Source organism: Loxodonta africana, chromosome 13, assembly GCF_030014295.1.
Source record: "Loxodonta africana isolate mLoxAfr1 chromosome 13, mLoxAfr1.hap2, whole genome shotgun sequence".
Lineage (NCBI taxonomy): Eukaryota > Metazoa > Chordata > Mammalia > Proboscidea > Elephantidae > Loxodonta > Loxodonta africana.
The window spans coordinates 86,715,707-86,742,709 of NC_087354.1; positions in this window are offsets into that span (position 1 = coordinate 86,715,707).

Consider the following 27,003-nt stretch of genomic DNA (forward strand, 5'->3'; position numbering starts at 1 on the left):
GCAACCAGCATCAGCTGCAAGACACCTGAAGGAAAAAGCCTTTGTGGTGGCGCCAGCCCCAACTGTCATAAAAAAAAAAAAATTTTTTTTTTGACTGCAAAAACATGGGAGACCCTTCGGTGAGAATCACCTAGCTAAGCCCGGCCAATCCTTAGAAACATAATGTATTACAATAGGTTAATTACTGTGCCTTTATGTCATTACTGTTTGGAGTGACTGTTCCATGCAGCAGTAGTGACTGGAACCAATATTTGTACCTGAAAGTGTAACAGAAGTTTACAAGAGGTGCCACTGGTTAAGAGGCAAGATAGCAGCAGAAAGGGTGTCAAGGGGTGTGATGCTAAAAGCTTAAAGGGTGTTATTGTTAAGAAGGTAAGCAGAGTCTAAAGGACACCAGGAGGCTATAAGTGAGGTATTTAAGAAAGAAAGGGGATTTTCCTTTGGCATTGGTGGCATATTTAGCAACACTGTCACATGTTGTAATACGGAAAGCAGGAAGTGCGTGTAAGAAACCCTAAAGCTTAACTAAGTTCATTTATTGATTTCCAGGCAGAATGTCGATGGTGCCACCTGGCTTCCTTTGGTGCCTATAGTGAAATGTGAGAAGAAAGAAACGAGCAAAAAAAAAAAAAAAGAAATAGGGATAGTTCAACTTTCAGGTAAAACTGAAAGGATCTATAAAAGAGATACGGCATGCTGGTTTAGAAAAAATAACACTGTTTCCCATTTCTCTCCAGGTGGCAAAAAATTCACAAAGGAAAAAAAAAAAAAAAGGCTTACATGTAAAGATCAAGTCCAGGGTGATCCTTTGTGAAGAACTCAAAGAAATTATAAGTTCGTGCTTCAAAAATACTTTTGGAATGATAAAAGACCTTTTAAGGATCTTAAGGGCATATCTTGCAGATCCTCTGTATTGAACAAGATAGTTTCTAAGAATCTCAGAGGTGTTCATTGGGAGCTCAAGATAAAGAAGGGTTGCTATGAGTCAGAATCAACTCAATGACATCTGGATTTTTAATGCTGTAGATATTTATGGCTGTGTGTTTTGCCTAAAGGAGTGAACCACAATAAGGTTTATAGAAAACCCATAAATAGTTTTTAAGAGATCGTTTCTGATAGAGCTACTTTGAGCTTAGACTAAAAGTGAAAGTCACTGTTGTTGTGTGCTGTTGAGTTGATTTAGACTCAGCGACCCTATAGGACAGAGTGGAACTTCCCCATTGGGTTTCCAAGGAGCAGCTGGTGGATTTGAACTGCTGACCTTTTGGTTAACAGCCATGCTTTTAACCACTTCACCACCAGGGCTCCAAAAGGGAAAGAGACAATAAAAATTTAAAGTAAACCTTTGAACCCCCAATATTATCAGACAGGGAGTAGGCTGAGAAGACCACTAAGTTGCAATCTTGTTTTTCTGAAGGAAAAAAGGATGGATGGCCCAGAGAATTGAATCAAGAGCTAAGAAAGTAGAATCAAGAGCTTGGAGAGCCTTTCCCTGAGAACTGTACTAGCCTCTAGACAAGAATCTGACAACATGTGCCCAACTAGGTTTCAGAATTGCTGTGTAGGAAGGGGCACAGAATTGAAAAACTTTTAGTTTTCCTAGCTAGTTCAGTCTGGCAGTACTATAGAAGTTTAATTGCCTTTCCCAGGAGGCATTATCCTTGAAAATATTGCTTTGGAAGAAAGGATCATCAAATACAAGACATGATTTTCTGCATTTTGCACCAAGTAAGATAACAAAGTTTAACCTCAGTTTTTTTTTTTTGTAACGGAGAAATGTGAATAATTTGTTGACAGTGGAAAGCTATGGTTGGCTTATAAAATGGCCCCCAAATTCTTTGACACTCCTCCTCCCATCAAGATGTTGTTCTCAACCCTTAAATCTGGGTAAATTTTTGACTATGACGAGAGGACATTATGGCTTCTAAGGCTTGGTTATAAAAGATGAGATAAGATTTGCTTCCAGTTCTCTTGGAGCCCGGTGCCCATACTACAAGGCAGCAAGCATCCACGTGGAGTGGTTGCATGTGGGTGTCCCGGCTGATGGCCATAGATGAGGTTTCAGCTGACAGTATTAACCAGCAAGCATGGGGGGGGGGAAGCCTCTGCAGTGACACCTGTTCAGCCACCCTGTACAGTAACCACATTTTAAAGACCCTAAGACAAAAACCACCAAGTTGAGCCCATTCAGCCATTAGAATCATGAAAAATAATAATAGATGACTATGGTTGTTTGAAACCTCAAAGTTTTTGATTATTTGTTATTTAGTAATAGTAGCTAGAACATTAGATAACATATAAGATTTAAGCTCAATTTCAGTATTCCTCAATACCAAATCATGCGATTGCTGTTTAGCGACAGTTCATTTTCCCTTCTAAAAGCTTTTATTCTGCTTTGTACCAGGAACCCTTTAACGATCAAATTTCAGGTAATTACAGAGGCTAATAAAAAGGCTTTTCACATAGTTATTGATCATGTTTAGGAATCCAGGTCAGGGGAACTTATTTATCATCTTACATTTTGCAAACTCAATTCATATATTTAATAATTCTTCCTTCAAAAGCAAGTACTTCATGGGATAAAATTTTGCAGAAAGAAGGTGTGCAGTTTCAGTCCATTTAATTGCTATAAAGCTGCCAGGCTGATTATTCCAGAAAACTTTATATGATTTTCAATTTGTCTGCATCAAATTTCATTATAAGTCAAAACATAATGAGTTTAAAAATGTTACTTAGTATCTTTGTTTTAACCCTCAGGTGCACAAGAAAATTATTTTCAGGAGATGTTCAATTTGTTTCATGTTTCCAATTTATCAGTTCTTTGTTTTTTCAGTTATTGTTGGATCTCTACAAACTAAGATACCTAACTTCACTTTGCTAGTGTGTTAGTTTGGTCACCAGTCCTTGTGTTCAAATAGCTTATTCTGTCTTCCCAGAAAATGCTTTCTTTCTTCTGCAAATTGACTGTTAACATGGAGTTTATAAACCATTTTAATTAATAAATCCACTGTTTTCCTTTGTGAATTCAATATACTTTTATGTGGGTGGAAAGGATAGTAAACTCTAGTTCAAAGGGGCTCAGGATTTCATCTACAATAAGTAATCTGGTTTTAAAACTTCGATTAAGCTTTATCTGGCGTTACAAAAGCTCAAAACCCTATACACTGCTTTCGAGTGAGACAGTAATGAAATTTCAATTTTGCTACATGTATTTCCTAGTGATGCTTGAAAAGTTTGATTTAACCAGATAAATGAATTAAAGTGTTGAAAAGTAAGCATAAGGAATGACTATTTTATGTGTAAATTGGGGTATCCAATAGAAAAATTTCCATAGCAGTTATACATCTTTTTTGGAGATAGAAGAATAATTTGATTTAAATTCTAACAAGTCATTAGATAAGGGAAATAATTTGCTGATACCTTTTAAATACCTTGAGAATACTTTTCTAAGGGAGGTTTTGAAAAAAACTTTCGCTGGAGGTTAGCATATTGCATGGGATTACATAGACACAATCCTGAATAGAAAGATGTGTATGCTTAGAGATCTTTTAAGGTTTTTAATCATTTTTGCTCATATTGATTTAAACACAATTTGAAAATCTATGCTCCCCTTTACACATATGGAAGTTTTCATCTAAAGTTTTCCATTACAAATTTAAATAGTTCCCAGGGATATAATTTCTGTCACGTTGTAAAAGCTGGCATTTAAAAATAAAACCGTTATACTACATTTTAAAACGTAGCCAATTGAATCTAAATACCAGAGTGATTTGACATCTACTTCCATTCAGGTTAAAAAAACACATGAGAGTTTTTTTTTATTAACATTCATAAATTTATGTTTTGCTTTCTTCCTTAAACTTTATTTTTATTTCTCTTCATCTACAGTGTGTTACCCTAAAAATAGAAATCATTTTTGGTCAATTTATTTGATTATAATCTCTTTACATATCAAAACATAATGAATTTTAAATTGTTACTGAATATCATTATTTTAACCCTACGTATTAAATTTGTAATATAATATTTCTGTACAATTGAAAGTCTTTAATAAATCACCCTATAATTAATTCTCATATGGAACTCATTTTAAAATTTTTATTGTGCTTTAAGTGAAAGTTTACAAATCAAGTCAGTCTCTCATACAAAAATTTATATATACCTTTTTATATACTCATAATTGTTCTCCCCCAAATGAGACAGCACACTCCTTCCTTCCACCTTCTATTTTCATGTCCATTCCGCCGGCTTCGGACCCCCTCTGCTCTCTCATCTCCCCTCCAGACAGAAGATGCCAACATAGCCACGTGTCTACTTGATCCAAGAAACTCACTCTTCACCAGTATCATTTTCTATCTCATAGTCCGGTCCAGTCATGTCCGAAGAGTTGGCTTTGGGAATGGTTTCTGTCTTGGGCCAACAGAAGGTCTGGGGACCATGACCTCTGGGGTCCTTCTAGTCTCAGTCAGACCATTAAGTCTGGTTTTTTAATGAGAATTTGGGGTCTGTATCCCACGTCACTCCTGCTCCCTCAGGGGTTCTATGTTGTGTTCCCTGTAGAGCAGTCATCGGTTGTAGCTGGGCAGCATCTAGTTCTTCTGGTCTCAGGCTGATGAAGTCTCTGGTTCATGTGGCCCTTTCTGTCTCTTAGGCTCGTAATTCCCTTGTGTCTTTGGTGTTCTTCATTCTCCTTTGTTCCAGGTGAGTTGAGACCAATTGATGCATCTTAGATGGCCGCTTGCTAGCATTTAAAACCCCAGAAGCCATTCTCCAAATTAGGATGCAGAATGTTTTCTTAATAGATTTTATTATGCCGATTGACTTAGATGTTCCCTGAAACCATGGTCCCCAAACCCCCGCCCCTGCTACGCTGGCCTGCAAAGAGTTCAGTTTATTCAGGAAACTGCTTTTAGTTTACTCCAGTTGTGCTGACCTTGCCTGTATTGTGTTGTCTTTCCCTTCACCTAAAATAGTTCTTATCTACTATTTAATTAGTGACAACTACTCTCCCTCCCTCCCTCCCCTGTCTCTGTTTAAACGATTTCTCCAGTTATTATAATCGTGGGCCTATACAATATTTGCCCTTATCCAACTGACTAATTTCACTCAGCATAGTGCTTACCATTATGAAATGTTTCATGGATTCATCATTGTTCTTTATCGATGTGTAGTATTCCATTGTTAGAATATACCATAATTAATTTATCCATCCCATGGGCACCTTGGTTACTTCCATCTTTTTGCTATTGTAAGCAGTGCTGCAATGAACATGGGTGTGCATATATCTGTTTGTGTGAAGGCTCTTAATTCTCTAGGATATATTCTGAGGAGGGGGATTGCTGGATCATATGGTAATTCTATTTCTAGTTTTTTAAGGAAGCGCCAAATCGATTTCCAAAGTGGGTAAGTGTTCCAGTCTCTCCACAACCTCTCCAACATTTATTATGTTTTTTAGATTAGTGCCAGCCTCGTTGGAGTGAGATGGAATCTCATTATAGTTTTGATTTGCATTTCTGTAACGGCTAATGATCTTGAGCATTCCCTCATGTATCTGTTAGCTACCTGAATGTCTTCTTCAGTGAAGTGCCTGTTCATATACTTTGCCTATTTTTTCATTGGGTTGTTTGTCTTTTTGTAGTTGAGTTTTTGCATTATCATATAGATTTTAGAGATTAGACGCTGATTGGAAATGTCATAGCGGAAAACTTTTTCCCAGTCTGTAGGTAGTCCTTTTACTCTTTTGGTGAAGTCTTGGGATGAGCATAGGTGTTTGATTTTTAGGAGCTCCCTGTTATCTAGTTTCTCTTCTGCATTGTTAGTAATGTATTCTATACTGTTTTTGCCATGTATTTGGAAACCCTGGTGGCATAGTGGTTAAGTGCTACAGCTGCTAACCAAAGGGTCAGCAGTTCAAATCTGCCAGGCACTCCTTGGGAACTCTATGGGGCAGTTCTACTCTGTCCTATAGGGACGTTCTGAGTCGGAATCGACTTGACAGCACTGAGTTTGGTTTTTTTGGTTATTAGGGCTCCTAGCATTGTCCCTATTTTTTTCTTCTGTGATCTTTATTGTTTTAGATTTTATATTTAGGTCTTTGATCCATTTTGAGTTAGTTTTTGTGTATGGTGTGAGGCATGGGTCTTGTTTCATTTTTTTGTACTTGGATATCCAGTTGTGCCAGCACCATTTGTTAAAAAGACTGTCTTTTCCCCATTTAACTGACTTTGGGCTCTTGTCAAATATCAGCTGCTCATACGTGGATGGATTTATGTCTGGATTTTCAATTCTGTTCCATTGGTCTATGTATCTGTTGTTGTATCAATACCAGGCTGTTCTGATTACCGTGGTGATGTAATACATTCTAAAATCAGGTAGCGTGAGGCCTCCCGCTTTGTTCTTCTTTTTCAATAACCCTTCACTTATCCGGGGCCTCTTTCCCTTCCATATGAAGTTGGTGATTTGTTTCTCCATCTCATTAAAAAATGTCCTTGGGATTTGGGTCAGAATTGCATTGTATCTATGGATTGCTTTTGGTAGAATAGACACTTTTACAATGTTAAGTCTTCCTATCTATGAACAAGGTATGTTTTTCCACTTATGTAGGTCTCTTTTGTTTTCTTGCAATAGTGTCTTTTAGTTTTCCTTATATAGGTCTTTTACATCTCTGGTAAGATTTATTCCTAAGTACTTTATCTTCTTGGGGGCTACTGTAAATGGTATTGATTTGGTGATTTCCTCTTTGATGTTCTTTTTGTTGGTGTAGAGGAATCCAACTGATTTTTGTATATTTATCTTGTATCCTGATGCTCTGCTGAACTCTTCTATTAGTTTCAGTAGTTTTCTTGAGGATTCTTTAGGGTCTTCTGTGTATAGGATCATATCATCTACAAACAGAGATACTTTTACTTCTTCCTTACCAGTCTGGATGCCATTTATTCCTTTATGTAGCCTAATTGCTCTGGCTACGAGCACCGGCACAAAGTTGAATAAAAGTACTGATAAAGGGCATTCTTGTCTGGTGTCCAACCTCAAGGGAAATGCTTTCAGACTTTCTCCATTTAGTATGATGTTGGCTGTTGGCTTTGTATAAATGCCCTTTATTATGTTGAGGTATTTTCCTTCTATTCATATTTTGCTGAGAGTTTTTATCATGAATGGACATTGGACTTTGTCAAATGCCTTTTCTGCATCAATTGATAAAATCATGTGGTTCTTGTCTTTTGTTTTATTTATGTGATGGATTATATTAATTGTTTTTCTAAAGGCGAGTCATCCGTACATACCTGGTATGAATCCCACTTGGTCATGGTGAATTATTTTTGTGATATGTTGTTGAATTCTATTGGCTAGAATTTTGTTGAGGATTTTTGCATCTAACTTCATGAGGGATATAGGTCTGTAATTTTATTTTTTTGTGGAGTATTAACTGCTTTTGGTATCAGATATTCTGGCTTCACAGAATGAGTTTGGGAGTATTCCGTCTTTTCTATTCTCTGAAACACCTTTAGTAATAGTGGTGTTAACTCTTTGAAAGTTTGGTAGAACTCTGCAGTGAAGCCTCCCGGGCCAGGATTTTTTTGTTGTTGTTTTTGGGAGTTTTTGATTAACTTTTCAATCTCTTCTTTCATTATATGGGTCTATTTAGTTGTTCTGCCTCTGTTTGTGTTAGTTTAGGTAGGTAGTGTGTTTCTAGGAATTCATCCATTTCTTCTAGGTTTTCAAATTTCTTAGAGTACAATTTTTTGTAGTAATCTGATATGAATCTTTTAATTTCAGTTCAGTCTGTTGTAATATCGCCCATCTCATTTCTTATTTGGGTTTTTTGCTTCCTCTCCTGTTTTTCTTTTGTCAGTTTGGCCAGTGGTTTATCAATTTTGTTGGTTTTTCCAAAAACCAGCTTTTGGTCTTGTTAATTCTTTCAATTGTATTTCTGTTTTCAATATCATTTAGTTCTGTTCGAATTTTTATTATTTGTTTTCTTCTGGTGCCTGAGGGCTTCTTTTCTGGCTCTCTATTTGTTCAAGTTGTAGGGATAATTCTTTGATTTTGGCCCTTTCTTCTTTTTGTATGTGTGCATTTATTGATATAAAAGGACCTCTGAGCACTGCTTTCACTGTGTCACAAAAGTTCTGATAAGAAGTGTTTTCATTCTCATTGGGTTCTATGAATTTCTTTATTCCACCGTTGAAGTCTTCTATAACCCAGTCTTTTTTTAGCCGGGTATTGTTCAGTTTCTAAGTATTTGATTTCATTTCCCTGCTTATTCTGTTTTTGATATCTACTTTTATGACCTTAGGGTCAGAGAATATGCTTTGTAATATTTCAGATTTTTGGATTCTGCTAAGGCTTGCTTTATGACCTAATATGCAGTCTATTCAAGAGAATGTTCCATATGCACTAGAAAAGAACATATACCTGGTTGCTGTTGGGTAGAGTGTTCTGTATATACCTGTGAGAGTCAAGTTGGTTGATTGTGGCATTTAGATCTTCCGTGTCTTTATTGAGCTTCTTTCTGGATGTCCTGTCCTTCACAGAAAGTGGAGTGTTGAAGTCTCCTACTAATATTGTGGAGCTGTCTATCTCACTTTTCAATGCTGATGGAGTTTGTTTTATGTATCTTGAAGCCTTGTTATTGGGTGCATAAATATTTAATATGGTTATATCTTCTTGGTGTATTGTCTCTGTACTCATTATATATTGTCCTTCCTTATCCTTTATGATGGATTTAACTTTAAAGTCTATTTTGTCAGAAATTAATATTGCCACTCCTGATCTTTTTTGATTGTTGTTTGCTTGATATCTTTTTTTCCATCCTTTGAGTTTTTTTTTTGTCTCTAAGTCCAAGGTGTGTCTCTTATAGGCAGCATATAGATGGATTGTGTTTTTTAATCCATTCTGCCACTCTCTGTCTCTTTATTGGTGCATTTAGTCCATTGACAATCAGTGTAATTATGGATAGGTATGAATTTAGTCCTATCATTTTGATGTCTTTTTTTGTATGTTGTTGACAGTTTCTTTTTCCCCCTTAATTTTATGTGCTGAGTAGATTATCTTTATATATTGTCCTTTCCTCATATTCATTGTTGTTGATTTTGTTTCTGCTGAGTCTCTTTTTTTTTTCTTGTATTTTATTTTGGTGAGTAGGATAGTTTGTCTTCTTTGTGTTTACCTCATTATTTACCCCTATTTTTCAAATTTAAACCTGACTTTTATTTCTTTGTACTGCTGTATCTTCCTCTCCATATGGAAGATGTATGATTACATTTCTTAGTCCATCTTTATTGTTTTAATGTTGTCTTAGTCTATATAATAACATCGCTGTTACCCTGTTTTGAGCATTTTTTTTTAATCTTGATTTTTTTTTTTTTTATTTCCCTGTCTGGGTTGACTTCTGATTGCTCTGCCCAGTGTTCTAGCCTTGGGGTGATACCTGGTATTATTGATTTTCTAACCAGAGAACTCCCTTTAGTATTTCTTGTAGTTTTGGTTTGGTTTTTATGAATTCCCTAAACTTCTGTTTTTCTGGAAATATCCTAATTTACCTTCATATTTGAGAGACAGTTTTGCTGGATATAAGATTCTTGGCTGGCAATTTTTTTCCTTCACGTTTTTAGATAAGTCATCCCATTGTCTTCTTGCCTGCCAGGTTTCTGCCGAGTAGTCCGAGCTTATTCTTATTGACTGTCCTTTGTAGGTGCCTTTTTGTTTATCCCTTGGTGCCCTTAAAATTCTCTCTCTATCTTTTTGGCAAATCTGGTTATAATATGTCTTGGTGACTTTCTTTTAGAATCCACCTTATTTGGAGTTCCATGAGCATCTTGGATAGATATCTTCTCATCTTTCTGATATCAGGTAACTTTTCTTCCAACGAATGTTCAACAATTCTGTCTGTATTTTCTGTTATCCCCCCCTGTTCTGGTACTCGAATCACTTGTAGGTTATTTCTCTTGATAGAGTCCCACATGATTCTTAAGGTTTCTTAATTTTCTTAAATTATTTTATCTGATTTTTCTTCAAGTATATTGGTGCCAAGTGCTTTATCTTCAGGCTCACCAATTCTGCCTTCCACTTGCTCAGTTCTTCTCTTCTGACCTGTTGAGTTGTCTAATTCTGTAATTTTATTTTTAATCTTCTGAATTTTTGGTTGATGTCTCTCTATGGAGCCTTGCAGCTTATTAAGTTTTTCATTATGTTCTTGAATAACCTTTTCAATTTCTTCAACTATTTTATCTGTGTGTTCCTTGGCTTGTTCTGGATATTGCCTGAACTCATTCCTAATTTCATTCCTGATGTCTTGAAAAGTTCTGTATGTTAATCTTTTGAATTATGCATCTGGTAATTCCAGAAAGGCACCTTCAACCAGAAGATCCGTTCTTTGTTTTGAGAGTCTGTTGAGGCAATAATGGTCTGTTTCTTTATGTGATTTGATATTGATTGTTGTCTCTGAGCCATCATAAGTTATTGTGTTAGTTTATTTTATGTTTGCTTACTGTATCCTAGCTTCTTGCTTTGTTTTGTTTTGATATGCCTAAATGGGTTGCTTGAATGAGTCAGCGTGATTCTTTTCACCTTTGAAGCTCTGACGTCCTGTCATCAGATGGCTAGAGCTGTTATCAGGTATATCAGTCTAGTAGTCCATTCACTTTTCTTGTTTGAATTCACCTCAGATGTCCAGGTAGCTGATCACCAAGTGTGTGGTACAGGCTCTGTCCTACATTCTTAGAGGGCCAGAGGTGATTGGTTTAGGTATTGGTATCTGGTTGTAGCAGGGGTCACTCTCTGAACAAGGCAGGGGGCTGAGAACAGTCCCCCCAATCTTTGAGAGGAAAATGCATCCCTGTTCCCTAGAACATACAGGTGGGTGGGTTCTACAGATGGGCCATGGGCACCCAGTGCTTTTGTTTATAAGTACTGGGAGGTACCAGTTACCTTGAACCCCTGTCATGGTGCCTGGGTGACCTGAATGGAGCCACCAGTCCTTAAGCCCCTGATGTGGGTAGGTGAGGACCCTATTTAATAAGCAAAACCGTGTCAAATATCAAACACCCACCTCTTCATCGTACAGCTGAAATGGTTGCAGTATGCCAACAAGGGCCTATTCTCCTGAAATAGGCCCACACTGGTCCATGAAGGGGGGAAAGGTATTCAAGGTCCACGGGCCATTTATGCCTGGGCAGAAGCCCCTTCGGTCCTGAGCTCCCCCAGTTAGTGGAGCTGGCAAAGTATCTTTCCCACAGTTGTGAGTTTATTCCTACTGCAAGGCCAGAAGGATGGCCCAGGGTGCTCAACAAGGCCTATCTCAGGCCCAGGGAAGTCAACAGCCACCAAAGCCAGCTTGGGTGCTGGGGCACGTTAAAATATATGCAAGTACTTAGATTTTGCCAGAAGTGCTGTTCTTCTCTGGTTCCAGAGGTGTGAGTAGGCTGTGTGGCTGGCTGCTTCTCCCTAAGGTAACTGTGGCTGAAGGCTACCACCAGCCTGCCGCAGCCACTTCAGGGTATGGTGCCTGAGGGATTGGGGTGATTCAGATCTAATAACTCCTCTCCGCTTCTGAGCTATCTCTCCCTCCCCTTGACGCTCAGTCCATTTTCTAACTTTGCCTTTGATGTTGAGGGCTCCTAACTTGTCACAAATATAATGGTTTCAGTTGTTTGTTCGGGTCTTTGTTGTAAGAAGGATTGCAGGAAGCATCTGGCTATTCCTTCATCTTGGCCCCACCTCTCTAGAGCTGATTTATATATGTACATTAACATATGAATGTATATATATTAGTGTATATATGTTGCAATTTTAAAATCAGTTTATTTCCTTTGACAATAAGGTTATGAAACATTAAATCCTTTTTAAAGATTTAAATAAAATTACAGTTACAGAAAATACACAATTAATCAAACAACCTAAATAGAAAATTTGATAAGTAACTATTAAATGTAAATGTTAAATTTTATTGGAAATGGATTTCTTAATAAGATGAATCCTGACCAAAATTCCCCATGAATTTAATGAAAGAGAAATTTACAAATCCATAAATGTCAATTAGTCTTTATTTTTTAAAATTTCTTTTGATAAAGCCAAACCAATGCCATTGCTATCGAGTTGATTCCGACTCTGAGCTACCCTATAGGACAGAGTAGAACTGCCCTACAGGATTTCCAAGGAGGAGCTGGTGGATTTGAACTGCTGACATTTTGGTTAGCAGCCATGCTCTTAACCTTTGTGCCACCAGGGCTCTTATTCATATACATATTTATATGACTATATATATATATACACATTTTTTTTTTTATATATATGGTGACATTAAAAATAGCTGTGGATGGGTTTATTTTTAAAAGATGTGTGATCTCAAATGTGTAAATTTGTAATGTGTAAAAAGATGTGTAATGTTAGTGTGAACCACAATTACAGACAGGGATATCTTAGCTTTTCCTTATTCATTATATTAGGGAAAAAATAAAACTCACTCCTGTTCTTATAGTCAGTAATTACCTTCAACCAAGTCTAAGTCTCTATTTTGCTGAAAAGTGTTTGAAAAATATCTTATTGAGATGGAAAATGTGACTTATTTCAAAATATGTCATTGCAGATTTTATGGTAGTTCTAGTTTACCTTTTTTAAAGTAGTCTTAGTTTATCAAAAATATTGTGCATAAATTACAGAGTTCCCACTTACCCTCAGCTCTCTGCACACAATTCCTCCTATTACTAATATCTTGCATTCTTGTTGTTCATTTATTACAATTCATGAACCAATAATACATTATTGCTTACATTTTTGATATATTACCAAAGACCATAGTTTATATTAGGCTAATTGTGTTGTATAATTCTATGGGTTTTGACAAATCCATAATGTCATATATCAACCATTACAGTATCATACATAATAGTTTCACTGCCCTGAAAATGACCTGTGCTCCACCTATTCATCCATCTCCTCTTCTTTTTGTTAACAAACCTCTAACAACCACTGATATTTTCACTGTCTCCACAGTATTTTGCCTCTTCCAGAAAGAATGCCATAGATAGTTGAAAGCATATGGTATGTAGCTTTTCCAGATTGGCATCTTTCACTTAGTAACGTGCACTTAAGCTTTCTCCATGTCTTTTTATAGCTTGATAGATCTTTTTGTCACTGAATCATATTCTACTGTCTGAATGTACTAGTTTGTTTACCTATGTGCCTGTTGCAGAGCATGTTGTTTGCTTCCTGTTTGGGGCAAGTATGAATAAAGCCTTATAAACATTCCGGTGCAGGTTTTCCTGTGGACATACAATTTAATCTCATTTGGATGATTAGGAGCGCAGTTGCTGTATCATACAGTAAACTTATGCTTAGCTTTTTAAAAAACTCCCAAAGTTGCTGTACCATTTTGCATTCCCACCAGCAGTGAATGAGAGATCATGTTGCCCCACATCCTCTCCAACGTTTGTTGTTAACTTAATGTTTGAGTGCATAGAATAAGGTTAAAAAAAAGTAACTGATTAAAAGAAAACTGGAGAACTGTTTAAAAATTGCATAGCTTAAGTGTGCATTTTTGGTGTGGAAAAAGATTGTAATGATTATATTATATGTATGTTTCAAACTAAGATACTAATCATAGATAATAGTTCAGTAATTAAATTGAAAGATAAAAAATTCCTGGAATATCAAAAGACACTTCTCCACTGTATGCAAAAGTGCACTATAAAAAGTCATTTAGATGCCCACTGGAAGTCTTATTAGCAGAGATGTCAGATTCCTTGCTTGTCTCCTATGGACCTCACTATCTCATGGTTGGAAATATTCTGAGTTTGTTTTTGGATACATTCCTAGATACCCATCTGTTCGGAGGCTTTGTATCAAGATAATTAAATGCTGTAAGAATTAAGATGCATTGCTTTAAATAAGATGTAGGCCAAGATATTTATCTTGCCAATATTGCCAGTATAAAAACATTTGGAATATTGAAGTATCATAAAACATTCAAACCCACTTTCCCATTGCTTTCTTTTTCTGTGAACAACAGTCGAATGAAACTAGATTTTTATATCATATTTTATGTGTGTTAGTCCAAATAGAAAATTCTGTTAACAAGTTAATGGAAAACATCACCAAATTCTAATTCACTAAGGATATGGGAAAAAAGGTGCTTTTTCTAAAATTGTTTATTATTTTTCCCAACACCTTATTATTATAAAAATAATTTCAAATATGCCAAAAAGTTGAAAAAATTGTACACAGAACAAGCATAAAGCTATGATGTAAATTCTACAATTGATATTTTGCTATATTTCCTCATTGCATATACACACATCTCTGTATCCTTTTATCCATCAATCTCGTTTATTTAATGAATTTAATATATGTTGCAGACATTGGTACATTTCACCCTTAACATCTCAGCACACAAATCATTAACTGGAGGTTTTTCTTTGTTTGTCTTTTGAGAGAAGAGGATTCTCATTGTATTACATGGTGAGTGTTGACAAATGCATATACTTGTGTAACATGACTTCTACCAAGATTTAGAATACTGCTATCATTCCAGAAAATTTTCTCATGCCCCTTCTCATCATAACCCAAGCCAACATCCTAGAGAAAACCACTGTTCTTATTTTTTTAAAAGAGTAGTTTTGCCTGTTTTGGAAAAAAAAAAAAAAAAAAACGGTGATAGAAACGACTCATGATAGAATTTTGCAAGATCAGTGACTTCTTCATTACAAATACTTTCTTCAACAACATAAACAGTGACAATAGACATGGACCTCATAGGAATCAAATCGAATACATTTGTGCAAAGAGGCAATGGAAAAGGTCAATATCATCCGTCAGAACAAGGCCAGGGGCTGACTGCAGAACTGAACATCAATTACTCATTTGCAAGTTCAAGTTGAAGCTGAAGAAAATTAGAACAAGTCCATGAGAGCCAAAGTATGACCTTGAATATATCCTACTTGAATTTAGAGACCATCTCAAGATTTGATGCATTGAACACTAATGACCAGAGACCAGACAAGTTGTGGAATGACATCAAGTGCTATGGATAGAAGCACCATGCCTTCCCTCCACAGCAAAGACCCAAAAACCTAAGTAAAACAGAGACAAACGTCAATCCTGGAATCCTAAGCATCAAATGAAGAGATAAAGTGCTCAACCAAGCACTGAATGGAATAAGAAACTGACAGAGAACAGACAGCGAGGAGAGATATGAGCAAAGGTCCCCTATTAGCTAACGCACCACAGATTCACAATCTTGAACTCCTGTCAGAGATTGGTAGACAGAGAGTATGGGAAAGCAGCTTCAAAGAGCTCTCAGCAGGAGACAGAGCACCTGGCAACCAGCAATATATGCTTTTCCACATCCCAGTCTTCTTCCCCCTGCTCTACCATGCCACTTCCTAGCTGGCTGCAGTAGCTTAGCTGGCTGGGAAGTGCAGGATCCATGCCACTTGGATTTGCCCCACCCACATCGGAAATCAGTGGACAGGGAATATGGGAAAGCAGCTTTACGGAGCCCCCAGCAGGAGACAGAGCACCTGGTAACCAGCGATATACACTTTAGCACGCCCCACCTTTCTTTCTCCCTGCTCGGCCTTCTCTACTTCCTGCTGGCTGGAGCCTCTTGGTCGGGAGGCATTGGCTTTGGCCCCATGTCACTTGGATTCATCCCGCCCACCCTGGCCAGCTCCGTGAGTACCATTTGTTTGTTGCCGCTGTTGCTTTTTTTCTGGTCCTTTTGGTTTCTTCTGTGCCTCTCACAACCTCCACGTCCTTTCTCTTGAACACCTTGCTACATGTGCCATCTTTGTTTCTTCTTGAAAGGCTGTGAAGTGCTCGACTGGGGAACTGCTACTCTGGCCTGCACTGCCATGTTGGTGGGATCCCGGGGCTTTTATTTTTTGCTGTTTTGTTTGTTTTCTTTTTACACCTAGGGAGCCCATTCTGACCAGGCTGCACTGCACGGTTTGGGAGCCACTTCCCCAGTCTGTGCAGCCGTGACAGTGAGACCTGTAGGGGCATTTCTTTTTTCCTTTTAGTCTTTCTTCATTTCTCAGTTTCTCATCTCTCTATACTTACCTTCTTTTCCTATCTCCTGAATACCTGACAAGGTGTGTGACATCACTACCCCTTGCAGCCAGGCTGTACTGCAAGGCCTGGGAACCACCTCCCTGGTCTCACAGTTGCACTGGTGGGATCCCTGGGGACTTTTTTTTTTTTTTCCTTTCTTGTTTATTTTTTTCTTTTTCCCTTTTTCTTTCTTTTTGTTTTTCTTCATTTTCAATTTCTTATCTCTCCACTCCAATGGCAAGCTCCCTTAGCACATTTGTTTGTTCATTTGTGGCTACTATTTCGGTCTCCTCTTTCTCCTGTTTCTCATATCCATCTTGGTTCCACACATCACAACCTCCCCCTCCTTCCTGTCTACCTGCACCATGTGCTGAACATCACACCTCAACACAGCACAGGCACAGCCTACTGGAACCTTCACAGCACTGATTCCTTGTCCTGGGGACTTTTCTTCATTTCCAAATTTTTACCTAGTTATTCTTTTCTTTCTTTCTTCTTTTTTGCTTTTTAACACTTCTCAGTTTCTCATCTCTCCACTCTAATGGCAAGTTCCCTTAGAACTCTTTTTTTTCTTTCTGTATTTCCTTGTTTGTTTTTGGCTCCTGTTTGTCTCCCTTCTGTCTCTGCTTTCTCATACCTATATTAGCTCCACACATCACAGCCTAAACCCTCTTTCCTGCCTACCTCCACTTTGCACTGAACATCACACCCCTGAGCAACACAGGCACAGCCTACTGGAACCTGCCCTGCACCAACTCCTGGCCCACCCTGTTGGCCCTAGTATGTGCCACAAACAATCCATCCCAGCCACTCCCCTTCAGCTGGACTGCCCTGCTGCACCACAGCTGAGCAACTGGCCCTACCTATTGGGCAAAGAAGTGAAAATTATTATGCCCACAGATGAACAAAGAACAAAGAATGCACAGCCCACCTGCTGAGACATAAGAAAATAAAACAAAAAAGCAGAATGAAATAAACAAATATACAATCAATAAGTGAAGAAAATAACTATTGAATGTCCCAAAGACAGCAGACAACATCAAAACATAAAAAAAAAAAAAAAGACAGGATGGCTCCAATAGGCATCCAGAATAAAACACCAGATGAGTTTCCAGTAGAAGAATAGACACTAGAACTACCTGATAGGAAATTCAAATCTCTGATATTCAGAACTATCCAAGAGTAGAAGCAAAAAGTGGGAAAAATAAGGAAAAAATAGATTCATGGAAAATGCAGACAAAAAATGGAAGAATTCAGGAAAATAATACAGGAGCAAAATGTGAAAATAAATTCACAACTAGAAATCATACAAAAGAAGCAATTAGAAATCAAAAAGATAAACAAGATTTCCGAAATAGACACTGTCATTGTCTTAGTTATCTAGTGCTGCCATAATACAAATATCACAAGTCAATGGCTTTAACAAAGAGAAATTTATTTTCTCACAGTCTCATAGGTTACAAGTCCAAATTCAGGGCATTGGGTCCAGGGGAAGGCTTTCTCTCTCTGTCGGCTCTGGAGGAAGGTCCTTGTCCTCAATCTCTGCTTGTCCTAAATCTTTGAGGAGCTTCTCAGGTGCAGGGACCCTGTGTCCAAAGGATGCACTCTGATCCTGGTGCTGCTTTCTTGGTGGTATGAGGTCCTCCTGTCTCTCTGCTTGATTCTATCTTTTATATCTCAATAGATGTCCTCAATAGACAATTCAATCCTGTAGGTTGAGTCCTGCCTCACTAACATAGCTTCCACCCATCCTCCTTCATTAACATCATAGAGGCCCGATTTACAACATATAGGAAAATCACACAATACAGGGAATCATGGCCCAGCCCAATTGATACACAGATTTTTGGGGGAACATAATTCAACCTATGACAGTCGTATAAGGGCTGAAGAGCAGGTTTGAAATGATGGAAGACAGACTCAGAAAAATTGAAGACAAACTTGGATACAACTTTGGTTGAGGAAGAATCAGAAAAAGAATGAAGAAAAGTGAAAAACTCTGAGAATTATGTGGGACACAATCAAAGACAAAAATTCACGAGTTATTGGAGTTCCAGAATGGGAGAGAAAACAGAGAACACAGAGAAGATCATTGAAGAATTGCTGACAGAAAACATCCCTAATATCATGAAAGATGAAAAGCTAACCATCCAAGAAGCTCAATGAACCTCGAATAGGGTAGACCTTGAAAGAAAATCACCAAGGCATATCATAATCACACTCACTAAAACCAAAGACAAAGAAAGAATCCTGACAGCAGCTTGAGAAAAACAAAAAGTCACATACAGGGGAGAAACAATAAGACTAAGCTCTGATTATTTGGCAAAAAACCATGCAGGCAAGAAGGCAATGGAACGACATACATAAAACCTTGAAAGAAAAAAAAAAATTGCCAACCGAAAGTAATATATCCTGCAAAGTTCATGTTTAAGTAACCAAAAACAAAAACCAAACCCGGTGCCGTCGAGTCAATTCTGACTCATAACAACCCTATAAGATAGAGTAGAACTGCCCCACAGAGTTTCCAAGGAGCGCCTGGCAGATTCAAACTGCTGACCCTTTGGTTAGCAGCTGTAACACTTAACCACTATGCCACCAGAGTTTCCATATGATGGTGAAATTAGTACATTTCCAGATAAACAGAAATTAAGGGAATATGTAAAAAAAACAAACCAAGCTTACAGGAATTATTAATGAGAGTCCTCCGGCCTAAAAATAAACATCAGACGACAGCCTGAAGCTAGGATGCAAGCTTGCACCAGCCGGATACCAACCTAAGAAATGAACTCTCAAGGAGTATCTAAAGCTAAAAGAATTAAAACAGAGAACCAGAGAGGTTAACCTGTAAATGACAACAACGTCAGAACGATAAAAGAGGGACTAAATGATGTAGGGATAGAACTTTCTAACAGAGAGGAAGGCAAGGCAATACCAAGTAATAATAGATTGCTTCAAACCTGGGAAAATAACAAGAGATTGAAAAGGTAATAAAAAAAACCTCCAACAACAACAACAACAAAAAACCCTGGCCTAGATGGCTTCACTGGAGAACTCTAACAAACATTCTGAGAAGACCTTGTACTAGTACTACTCAAACTATTTCAGAACACAGTAAAGGAAGCAATACTTCCGAATTCATTCTATGAAACCAGCATAGCCCTGATGCTAAAACCAGGCAAAGACACCACAGAAGAAGAGAATTACAAACCAGTATCTCTCATGAATATTAAAAAAAAAAAAAATCTCAACAAAATTCTAGCCAGTAGAATTCAGCATCGTATCAAAAAAATAATACACCATGACCAAGTAGGATTCATACCAGGTATGTAAGGATGGTTCAACATTAGAAAATCAATCAATGTAATCCACCACATAAATGAAAGAACCACATGATCATTTCAATTGACATAGAGGAGGCATTCAACAAAGTCCAACACCCATTTGTGAAAAAACTCTCAAGAAAATAGGTATAGAAGGGAAATTTCTCAACGTAATAAAGGGCATTGATGTAAAACCAATGGCCAGCATCATTCTTAATGAAGAGAGGCTGAAAACATTCCCCCTGAGAACAAGAACAAGACCAAGATCCCCCTTATCACTACTCCGATTTAACATTGGGCTTGAATCTTAGCTAGAGCAATAACATAAGAAAAAAGAAATAAAAGGCATCCAAAGTAGTAATAGAAAAGTAAACCTGTCCCTATTTGTGGATGTTATGATACTATACACAGAAAACTCAAAGGACCCCACAAGACAACTACTGGAACTAATAGAAAGATTCAACAGAGGAGCAGGATACAAGATAAACATACAAAAATCAGTTGGTTTCTTATACACCAATAAAAAGAACAATGAAAGTGAAATCTGGAAAACAATACTATTTATAATAGCCCCTAAAAAAGTAAAATACTTAGGAATAAATCTAACCAGGGATGTAAAATACCTAAAGAAAGAAAAGTACAAAACACTACTGCAAAAAAACAAAAGAGATCTACATAAATGGAAAAACATGCCATGCTCATGGGTAGGTAGACTCAACATTGTGAAAATGACAATTCTACCCAAAGCGATTTACAAATACAATGTAATCCCAATCCAAATAAATACCAACAACAGTCTTTAAAGAGATGGAAAAACTAATCATTAACATTATATGGAAAGGAAAGAAGCCCAGGATATGTAAAGCACTACTGATGAAGAAGAATAAAGTAGGAGGACACACACTGGCACTGGTACTGGTACTGGTGCTGGTACTGGTACTGGTACTGGTAAAACAACAGATGCATTGACCAATGGAACAGAATTGAGAACCCAGATGTAAAACCATCCACCTATGGTCACCTGATCTTCAACAGGACCCAGAGTCCATCGAATGGGGAAAAGACTGTCTTTTTAATAAATGGTGCAGGCAAAACTGGATGTCCATCTGCAAAAAAATGAAACAGGACCCATACCTCACACCATATACAAAAACTAATTCAAATGGGTCAAAGACCTAAATATAAAGGCAAAAATTATAAAGTTCATAGAAGGAGAAATAGGATCAATGCTAGATGAAATAATATGCGGCATTAACAGGATACAAAGCATAACCAACAACACACAAACTTCCAGCAATAGACCTACACAAATATAGTCAACATTCCTTTGAAAATGGTACAGAGGCAACTCAATGGAGAAAGGTTAGGCTTTTCAACAAATGATTCTGGAACAACTGGACATCCACATGCAAAAAAAAAAAAAAAGAAGATATAGAAATATACTTAACAACTTTCACAAAAATCTCAAAATGGATCATACACCTAAAAGTACAATGCAAACTACAAAACTTCTAGAAAAAAAAAAACAAGAAATCTGCATGAATTTAGTTTTGATAATGAATATTTATATACAACACAAACGTCCAATCCCTGAAATAAGACAAAAAATGATATATTGAATTTTAATCAAGATTAAAAATTTTGCCCTATGAAAGACCATGTTAAGGAAATAAAACAACAGTGGGAGAAAATAGTTGCAAATCACATATATTACAAAATACTGGTATCCAGAATATGCTAAGAACTCTTAAAACCCAAAAATAGGAAACAAAATATTCCAATTAGAAAGTGAGCAACAGATCTGAACTGTTAACCAAAGATGTACAGATGATAAACATGAATGAATATGAAGAATATCAAAAACATGTAAAAATGCTCAACATCATTTGTTATTGTTTTTGTGTGCTGTCAAGTTGATTCCAACTCAGCAACACTACAGGGCAGAGCAGTACTGCATCATAGGGTTTTCTTGGCTATAATCTTTATGGAAGCAGACTTCCACACCTTTCTCCCAAAGAGTGGCTAGTGGGTTCAAACTGCCAACCTTTTGATTAGTTGCTGCATGCTTAACAACTGTGCCACCAGGACTCTTCATTTGTCATGAGAGGAATGCAAATTCAAAGAACAACCAGACACCACTACACAATTATTAGAATGACCAAGAAAAAAAAAAAAAATCTGGCAATATCAAATGCTGGTGAGGGTGCGGAGTAAAAGGAAGTCTCATTTGCTGATGGAAATGCAAAATGGTATAGTCACTTTGGAAGTCAGCTTGACATTTTATTTTAGAATTACACATTGATTTATCATAATATCCATCAATTACTCATCTGATTTGAAAATTAATGTCCACGAAATACTTGCAAATCAAAGTTTATAGAAGTTTCATTGTCCCAAACTAGAAACAACCAAAAAAACAACCAAGGTGTCCTTTAATATGTGAATGGATAAACAAGCTATAATACATCTATACAATTGAATACTACTCAGAAAGAAAAGGAATGAGTTATTAATTCATGTAACAACATGGATACATCTTAGATCCATTTTGCTAAGTGAAAGTAGCCAGATGCATTTTGCTAAGTGAAAGTAGCCAGAAAGTAGCCACATACTTTTATGGTTCCATCATGTGGCATTTTAGAAAAGGCAGAAAACAGATCATTGGTTTCCAGGGTTCGGGGAGGAGAAAGTAGTTGACAAAGAAAGTACTGCGGGTATTTTAGGGTGGTGGAACTAACATATGGAATGAAAAATTATTTATATAATGTATGCAAATAAAAAAATCAACCAGATGTTGAGGGAATATGGAAAAGAACGCAAACTCTGAGAAAAGACTCTAACAGTATTACAATATATGGGAAAAAATACTGAAGTGAGTGGGAAGGGACTCAGGTGAAACTCAGGTGCCATAGTGGTTAAGAGCTACATCTGCTAACCAAGAGATCAGCAATTTGAATCCACTGTACCCTTTGTGGAAAACCTGGTGGCATACTGGTTAAATTCTACAGCTGCTAACCAAAAAGCTGGCAGTTCAAATCCGCTAGGCACTCCTTGAAAACTCTATGGGGCAGTTCTACTCTGTCCTATAGGGTCGCTATGAGTTGGAATTGACTTAATGGCAATGGGGTTGGTTTTGGTTTGACTAATAATGGAGATTGAGCATAGACTAGGTAGACTAGCTTAACAGAGAAAAATTCCTGGGTATGTAGTTTGGGGAAGGGGCATAAATAGTGAGTTTTATCTCTAGGAGCCACCCACATTTTCTTACTGTGAAGACTAGAGAAAAATCCCCTAGTACTTCCAGCATGGGGGGGGGGGGAGTAACTACATTGAAATATGCACATAACATCTGTTCTCCTTAACAAAGTCCTGCTCTCAAGGAAAACTCTTTAATTAGAGCCTAACTGACCTTGTGGAAGGGAAATAACTCCACCTGCCTCTAGAACTTCCTATTTTAACTAAAGGAGAAGGGGAAGCTGAGAAGCATTGTGAAGGTCACAGCCCAGAGGCACAGACCGACTCAGATAAGACTGAGACCTTATCATGGGACTACCACCACATCAATAGGCCTCCTGTACAATAATGGAATTACAACAGGAAGAATTGTGAGGCTCAGGCCTTATTTAAGAGACAGTCTCAAGGGAAACCCAAAAAGAACAGGAGAGACAAAAACCAACACATAAGAGAAAATTTTATCTTCTGACATGTACTGCTACAGCAAGCAGTATACACTAACTCAGAGATAGATATTCATAAATCCTCATGCTAAAGACTATTTAACTCAGTTAATTTTACTCAATACATCATATCTGACTTTTGACAAAAAATTACAAGTTATTCTAAAAGGATGAAAAAAGTGGGAAGAGAGAAAGCGGGCACCATAGTCAGATTCAGATATAGCAAAGATTTAGGATTATCAGATCAGAAACTTAAAAGAACTGTGATTCATATAGGGGCTCCTGGGTGGTGAAGATGGTTAATGTGCTTGGCTGTTAACCAAAAGGTTGGAGCTTTGAGTCTACCCAGAGATGCCTCAGAAGAAAGGACTGGCAATTTACTTCAAAAAAATCAGTCCTTGAAAACCCTATGGAGCACAGTCCTAGTATGGCTCACCTGGGGTCACCCTGAATCAGAATCTGCTTGGTGGCAGCTGGTTATGATTAACAGGCTGAGAATTCTAATAGAAAAAGTAGACAATGTGGAAAAACAGATGATTACTGTAAGCAGAGAGATTGAAACTCTAAAAAAAGCATCAAAAGGAAATAGCAATCAAAAACACGGCTATAGACACAGAGTGGGAAAAATGTGCTGCTTTAAGGAACTTTGGAAAACTGTGTTTTGATTTGAAACTAGACTGAAGACAAAAGGGGTTGTATATAAACACTACACTTGTGGATAAAGTTGTTCTTTATGCGGGTATGGGTTAAAATTCTGAAACTGTTGTACGTATATGTTGGAATTGAACACATAAGTGACTGGATGGTAGAATGAAATTCAGGAACCTTACGACAGTGGGTTAGAATCAAAGTTACAGGTAACTGAAAGGGAACGGCTAGAATTACCAGTTTGGTAATGGATTAGAGTTGATGGCATCAATATTAATATATGATTAGCTTAATGTAGATACAGATGGATAGATAACAGAAATATTTACAGATTTATGTATATACGTGGATTAGTATACATACATATATGTCCTATCTCTTTCCACTGAGACCACCTAGAAGCCATTAGAACCCAGTAGTAATCATCATACCTAGCATTCAAATCTTGGTTTCTAATATCATTCTGCAACACAAGAATTTTTTGAAGAAATAACTGGTGCTGTGTTTGGGCGGAGAGTATGCAAGATGAACCTAAATATCTTGCAGCAGCATAAAATAAGGAAGTATCCAAAAGAAAAAAAAGTGGGAGCATGTGAAAGGGACACAGAGACCATCCTGAAAGAGCTACCAATAACCAAAATCAGGACAATTAGAGCAACAAAATTTAAAAAAAAGCAGTGTTATATTATAACTTAATATAAGGCTTTTTTATAAGTCCATGCTGATATAAATAATTGATTGAATAAATAAATGTGGAAAAAGAAAGAAATCTCTCATACAAAAGAATCCCAAATAATTTACGTAGAATTTCTTTCTCAAGGAAATTGGAGATTAAATCTTCCCTCCCTTGACTATAGAATATACTTAGTGACTTTGTTTCCAAAGAGTACAGTATGAAAAGAGGGAGAGGAGTAACTTTACAAAAAATAAACAGGGAAAAACTATCTTCTCTACATGATCAAGACTAGGATCATTAAAGATGAAGCCATGTTGATAGCATGTACTTTTGATATGATATAATGACAGTGTCACTTCACCTCTATGGTCTTCCTTCCAAACACTCTATAGCCCCTGTCTAACCATTTACAAAACAGATAAACTGAAATTGAAGGACATTCAACAAGGTACCTGACTAGTATTCCTCAAAACTGTCAAGGTCATCCAAAACAAGTAAAGTTTGAGAAATAAATCAAAGGAGGCTAAGGACACCTGACAACTATGTAATGTGGTAATTAAATGGGATCCTGGAACAGAAAAAAGGCACTGTGGAAATTCAAATAAAGTATGGAGTTTAGTTTAAAAAGGAAGACAGAGATTTCCAAAAATAGTAGTAACAATGAGTCAAGTTTTTCAGTCCAAGAGATGGGCTTCACTTAAGTCTATAGATGTTTTCAAATTCATTACCTTTTTTCTAATTCCATATTTGCATAATTTGAAAGATATTTATCTTCCTAGTTCTTTAGATTCCTTATAAATGTGTTATCGGGCTCATACAAGTATTTCTTCATAATCTCCTATTTTAAGTATTCTCTATTTATATCTACTGCCTCCTTCTAAACACACACACACACACACACACACACACACACAGTTACGATTCCTAAACAGACTTTCCTCAGGTCTCCATCTTGCTCAAAAACCTATATTGTCTAGTAATCATCTCTTTATGTCTATATGAGTTAGGACTTAATTTTTAGACGCTGAAATAAAGAGCAGGAGCAAAACAACAGGAGTTTTAGATAAGCTAGAAGTTTCTCTCACATATAAGTATGATTTTAACATTGCAAGTTTGAAGTGGCAGATTTCTCTTATCAGTGACCCAGCTGTGTCTTACTGATACACCATCAGGAGAGTATCCCTTATGTCTGTTATCTAAGATAGCCTAACACTTTCCAGCAATGAAAGAAGACAGAACATGGTCTAAAAGCTCCACACTTCATTTTCAATCACATCTCATTAGCCTGAATTTGGTGACTTGGCCGTACGTTGGTGCAAGAGAGATTGGGAAATGCTGTCTTTATTCTGCTTGACTATGTGCCCAGTTAAAAATCAGTTGAATTGATATTGTGACAACTAGCTATCTCTAGTTGGATACATTTTCTTAGTTTTCAAAGTTCTTCAAAATTTAATTGTGCTAAAAATTAATATTTAATTGATTAAAGAAAATAGTTCCACAAAATGTGCAAAGGTTTATTTCCCATCAAAAAATACATATAACCCTCTGTTTGGCTCTTTTTTTAACCATTCCCAAACAGTAAGTAGGTAGCTAGCTAGCTAGTTATTTTAAAGTTGCTTGTTGAATCCTCAGGGATACCAACCGGCAACTTTGGGTTCCTTCTATCATGAAAAGACCAGAAATCCATCCTCATGTGGACAATAGGGATAGATACTTATTGTAATTAAAGGTTTGCTTTCCCTGCTTGCAACGCCTCATCCAGCACCACTATACAGAGCCTTACAAAATGCCGGATCCGAAGGCATGAAACTCCATGCCACATAAAATAAGATCAGAGGTCCCACTTAACAGTGAAGAAAGTACAAAAATGTGCCCACTTTTTGCTGTGCCGTGCTGGGGGCTGTGCAGCAATTTCTATTGCTAACAGTTTCGACTTTCACAGGCAGTAGTAATTGGATTGGCCTTGGTCAGGGACACCTTTGATATTGGACTCATATCTCTATTCATGTGCTCATTTTGTAAATGCTGGGGTGGCTAATGACAAAAGTTGGCTAACATAAACTGGCTGATTCATTTGACCTAGTTGGTTGTTTCGTGTCTGTTCTGTGATGAATGCTTCTTGGTAGGTATTAATATGTCAGACAAAAATCTTCACATGTCATGCCCGATACTGTATTTCCATTCACATGTCCCTACTGGAACTCCTTGCCTCATATCTAATTTTTTTTTTCTTTCTTCTTTCAGCGAACAGGCCCTTGACCCAAACCCAGCTAGGACTATACCTCTTTCCACACAGAGTGTGTGAACAGGTGCCCTGCTCGTAAGATTGCCCAAAGGGAATGTTATAGATTGAATTGTGTTCCCTCCAAAACTGTGTTGGAATCCTAACCCCTATACCTGTGGATGTAATCCCATTTGGAAATAGGTTTTCCTTTATTATGTTAATGAGGCCATTTTAGTGTAGTATGTGTCCTAAACCTAAGCATTTCTGAATTACAAAATAGCAGATAGACACAGATGTAAGCACAAATGGGGGGAAGGTAGATGCAACATGAAGATTGCCAAGGAATCAAGGAACCCAGGAATTACGGAAGCTGAAAGAGACAAAGATCTTCCCCCAGGTCCCATAGAG